This window comes from Scyliorhinus canicula, chromosome 11 (assembly GCF_902713615.1).
Source record: "Scyliorhinus canicula chromosome 11, sScyCan1.1, whole genome shotgun sequence".
Classification (NCBI taxonomy): Eukaryota; Metazoa; Chordata; class Chondrichthyes; order Carcharhiniformes; family Scyliorhinidae; genus Scyliorhinus; species Scyliorhinus canicula.
Genome location: NC_052156.1, coordinates 152,269,295 through 152,275,294, shown reverse-complemented (window position 1 = coordinate 152,275,294; position 6,000 = coordinate 152,269,295).

The following is a 6,000-nucleotide window of genomic DNA, read 5'->3' as shown; positions in this document are numbered from 1 at the left end:
GGATCCGAGACCAGAGACACAGCAGGATCCCAGACCCGAGACACAGCAGGATCCCAGACCAGGGACACAGCAGGATCCCAGACCCGAGACACAGCAGGATCCCAGACCAGAGACACAGCATGATCCCAGACCAGAGACACAACAGGATCCCAGACCCAAGACACAGCAGGAACCTAGACACGAGACACAGCAGCTCCCAGACCCGAAACACAGGAGGTCCCAGACCCGAAACACAGGAGGTCCCAGACCCGAGACACAGCAGGTCCGAGACTGGAGACACAACAGGATCCCAGACCCAAGACACAGCAGGATCCCAGAGCTGAGACACAGCAGGATCCCAGACTAGGGACACAGCAGGGTCCCAGAGCCGAGACACAGCAGCTCCCAGACCCAAGACACAGCAGGATCCCAGACCAGAGACACAGCAGGATCCCAGACCCGAGACACAGCAGGAACCCAGACCCTAGACACAGCAGAAACCCAGAACAGGGACACAGCACGATCCCAGACCCCAGACACAGCAGGAACCCAGACCAGGGACACAGCAGGATCCCAGACCCGAGACACAGCAGGATCCCAGACCAGGGACACAGCAGGATCCCAGACCAGAGACACAGCATGATCCCAGACCAGGGACACAGCAGGATCCCAGACCAGAGACACAGCAGGGTCCCAGACCAGAGAGACGGGAGGATTCCAGACCCGAGACACAGCAGCTCCAAGACCAGAGACACAGCAGGATCCCAGACCCGAGCCACAGCAGGATCCCAGACCCAAGACACAGCAGTATCCCAGACCAGGGACACAGCAGGATTCCAGACCCGAGACACAGCAGGATCCCAGACCCGCGACACAGCAGGATCCCAGAGCCGAGACACAGCAGGATCCCAGACCAGGGACACAGCAGGATCCCAGACACAGCAGGATCCCAGACACAGCAGGATCCCAGACCAGTGACACAGCGGGGTCCCAGACCAGGGACACAGCAGGATCCCAGACCCGTCACACAGCAGGATCCCAGACCAGGGACACAGCAGGATCCCAGACCCGAGCCACAGCAGGATCCCAGACCAGTGACACAGCAGGGTCCCAGACCAGGGACACAGCAGGATCCCAGACCAGGGACACAGCAGGTTCCCAGACCCGAGGCACAGCAGGATCCCAGAGCCGAGACACAGCAGGGTCCCAGACCAGGGACACAGCAGGATCCCAGAGCCGAGTAACGGGAGGATTCCAGGCCAGGGACACAGCAGGGTCCCAGACCAGAGAGACTGGAGGATGCCAGACCAGGGACACAGCAGCTCCCAGACCCGAGACACAGCAGGATCGACAGACCCGAAACACAGCAGGATCCCAGACCCGAAACACAGCAGGATCCCAGACCCGAAACACAGCAGGATCCCAGACCAGAGAGACGGGAGGATCCCAGACCCGAGACACAGCAGGGTCCCAGACCAGAGAGACGGTAGGATGCCAGACCAGGGACACAGCAGGAACCCAGACCAGGGACACAGCAGAATCCCAGACCAGGGACACAGCAGGATCGACAGACCCGAAACACAGCAGGATCCCAGACCCGAAACACAGCAGCTCCCAGACCCGAAACACAGCAGGAACCCAGACCAGAGACACAGCAGGATCCCAGACCAGAGACACAGCAGGATCCCAGACCCGAGACACAGCAGGATCCCAGACCAGAGACACAGCAGGATCCCAGACCAGAGACACAGCAGGATCCCAGACCCAAGCCACAGCAGGATCCCAGACCCGAGACACAGCAGGATCCCAGACCAGAGACACAGCAGGATCCCAGACCCGAGACACAGCAGGAACCCAGACCCGAGATACAGCAGCTCCCAGACCCGAGACACAGCAGGATCCCAGACCAGAGACACAGCAGGATCCCAGACCAGAGACACAGCAGGAACCCAGACTCGAGATACAGCAGCTCCCAGACCCGAGACACAGGAGGTCCCAGACCCGAGATACAGCAGCTCCCAGACCCGAAACACAGGAGGTCCCAGACCCGAGACACAGGAGGTCCCAGACCCGAGACACAGGAGGTCCCAGACCCGAGACACAGGAGGTCCCAGACCAGAGACACAGCAGCTCCCAGACCCGAAACACAGCAGGATCCCAGACCAGAGACACAGCAGGAACCCAGACCCGAGACACAGGAGGTCCCAGACCCGAAACACAGGAGGTCCCAGACCCGAGACACAGGAGGTCCCAGACCCGAAACACAAGAGGTCCCAGACCCGAAACACAGCAGCTCCCAGACCCGAAACACAGCAGGATCCCAGACCAGAGACACAGCAGCTCCCAGACCCGAGACACAGGAGGTCCCAGACCCGAGACACAGGAGGTCCCAGACCCGAGACACAGGAGGTCCCAGACCCGAGACACAGCAGGATCCCAGACCCGAGACACAGGAGGTCCCAGACCCGAGACACAGCAGGATCCCAGACCCGAAACACAGGAGGTCCCAGACCCGAGACACAGGAGGTCCCAGACCAGGGACACAGCAGGATCCCAGACCAGGGACACAGCAGGATCCCAGACCCGAGATACAGCAGCTCCCAGACCCGAGACACAGGAGGTCCCAGACCCGAGACACAGGAGGTCCCAGACCCGAGACACAGCAGGATCCCAGACCCGAGACACAGGAGGTCCCAGACCCGAGACACAGCAGGATCCCAGACCAGGGACACAGGAGGTCCCAGACCCGAGACACAGGAGGTCCCAGACCCGAGACACAGGAGGTCCCAGACCCGAGACACAGGAGGTCCCAGACCAGGGACACAGCAGGATCCCAGACCAGGGACACAGCAGGATCCGAGACCAGAGACACAGCAGGATCCCAGACCCGAGACACAGCAGGATCCCAGACCAGAGACACAGCATGATCCCAGACCCAAGACACAGCAGGAACCCAGACCCGAGATACAGCAGCTCCCAGACCCGAAACACAGCAGCTCCCAGACCCGAGACACAGGAGGTCCCAGACCCGAGACACAACACATCACAGACCCGAGACACAGCAGGATCCCAGACCAGGGTCACAGCAGGATCCCAGACCCGAGACACAGCAGGATCCCAGACCAGGGACACAGCAGGATCCCAGACCAGACACACAGCAGGATCCCTGACCCGAGACACAGAAGGATCCCAGACCAGGGACACAGCAGGATCCCAGACCCGAGACACAGCAGGATCCCAGACCAGGGACACAGCAGGATCCGAGACCAGAGACACAGCAGGATCCCAGACCCGAGACACAGCAGGATCCCAGACCAGGGACACAACAGGATCCCAGACCCGAGACACAGCAGGATCCCAGACCAGAGACACAGCATGATCCCAGACCAGAGACACAACAGGATCCCAGACCCAAGACACAGCAGGAACCTAGACACGAGACACAGCAGCTCCCAGACCCGAAACACAGGAGGTCCCAGACCCGAAACACAGGAGGTCCCAGACCCGAGACACAGCAGGTCCGAGACTGGAGACACAACAGGATCCCAGACCCAAGACACAGCAGGATCCCAGAGCTGAGACACAGCAGGATCCCAGACTAGGGACACAGCAGGGTCCCAGAGCCGAGACACAGCAGCTCCCAGACCCAAGACACAGCAGGATCCCAGACCAGAGACACAGCAGGATCCCAGACCCGAGACACAGCAGGAACCCAGACCCTAGACACAGCAGAAACCCAGAACAGGGACACAGCACGATCCCAGACCCCAGACACAGCAGGAACCCAGACCAGGGACACAGCAGGATCCCAGACCCGAGACACAGCAGGATGCCAGACCAGGGACACAGCAGGATCCCAGACCAGAGACACAGCATGATCCCAGACCAGGGACACAGCAGGATCCCAGACCAGAGACACAGCAGGGTCCCAGACCAGAGAGACGGGAGGATTCCAGACCCGAGACACAGCAGCTCCAAGACCAGAGACACAGCAGGATCCCAGACCCGAGCCACAGCAGGATCCCAGACCCAAGACACAGCAGTATCCCAGACCAGGGACACAGCAGGATTCCAGACCTGAGACACAGCAGGATCCCAGACCCGCGACACAGCAGGATCCCAGAGCCGAGACACAGCAGGATCCCAGACCAGGGACACAGCAGGATCCCAGACACAGCAGGATCCCAGACACAGCAGGATCCCAGACCAGTGACACAGCGGGGTCCCAGACCAGGGACACAGCAGGATCCCAGACCCGTCACACAGCAGGATCCCAGACCAGGGACACAGCAGGATCCCAGACCCGAGCCACAGCAGGATCCCAGACCAGTGACACAGCAGGGTCCCAGACCAGGGACACAGCAGGATCCCAGACCAGGGACACAGCAGGTTCCCAGACCCGAGGCACAGCAGGATCCCAGAGCCGAGACACAGCAGGGTCCCAGACCAGGGACACAGCAGGATCCCAGAGCCGAGTAACGGGAGGATTCCAGGCCAGGGACACAGCAGGGTCCCAGACCAGAGAGACTGGAGGATGCCAGACCAGGGACACAGCAGCTCCCAGACCCGAGACACAGCAGGATCGACAGACCCGAAACACAGCAGGATCCCAGACCCCCCACAGTACACAGCAGGATCCCAGACCCCCCACAGTACACAGCAGGATCCCAGACCAGAGAGACGGGAGGATCCCAGACCCGAGACACAGCAGGGTCCCAGACCAGAGAGACGGTAGGATGCCAGACCAGGGACACAGCAGGAACCCAGACCAGGGACACAGCAGAATCCCAGACCAGGGACACAGCAGGATCGACAGACCCGAAACACAGCAGGATCCCAGACCCGAAACACAGCAGGATCCCAGACCCGAAACACAGCAGGAACCCAGACCAGGGACACAGCAGAATCCCAGACCAGGGACACAGCAGGATCCCAGACCAGAGACACAGCAGGTCCCAGACCCGAGGCACAGCAGGATCCCAGAGCCGAGACACAGCAGTGTCCCAGACCAGATAGACGGGAGGATTCCAGACCAGGGACACAGCAGGATCCCAGACCAGGGACACAGCAGGATCCCAGACCAGATAGACGGGAGGATTCCAGACCAGGGACACAGCAGGATCCCAGACCAGGGACACAGCAGGATCCCAGACCAGGGACACAGCAGGGTCCGAGACCAGAGAGACGGGAGGATTCCAGACCAGGGACACAGCAGGATCCCAGACCAGAGAGACGGGAGGATTCCAGACCAGGGACACAGCAGAATCCCAGACCAGGGACACAGCAGGATCCCAGACCAGGGACACAGCAGAATCCCAGACCAGGGACACAGCAGGTCCCAGACCCGAGGAACAGCAGAATCGCAGAGCCGAGACACAGCAGGATCCCAGACCAGGGAGACGGGAGGATTCCAGACCAGAGAGACGGGAGGATTCCAGACCAGGGACACAGCAGGATCCCAGACCAGAGACACAGCAGGATCCCAGAGCCGAGACACAGCAGGGTCCCAGACCAGAGAGACGGGAGGATTCCAGACCCGAGACACAGCAGCTCCAAGACCAGAGACACAGCAGGATCCCAGACCCGAGCCACAGCAGGATCCCAGACCCAAGACACAGCAGTATCCCAGACCAGGGACACAGCAGGATTCCAGACCCGAGACACAGCAGGATCCCAGACCCGCGACACAGCAGGATCCCAGAGCCGAGACACAGCAGGATCCCAGACCAGGGACACAGCAGGATCCCAGACACAGCAGGATCCCAGACACAGCAGGATCCCAGACCAGTGACACAGCGGGGTCCCAGACCAGGGACACAGCAGGATCCCAGACCCGTCACACAGCAGGATCCCAGACCAGGGACACAGCAGGATCCCAGACCAGTGACACAGCAGGGTCCCAGACCAGGGACACAGCAGGATCCCAGACCAGGGACACAGCAGGTTCCCAGACCCGAGGCACAGCAGGATCCCAGAGCCGAGACACAGCAGGGTCCCAGACCAGGGACACAGCAGGATCCC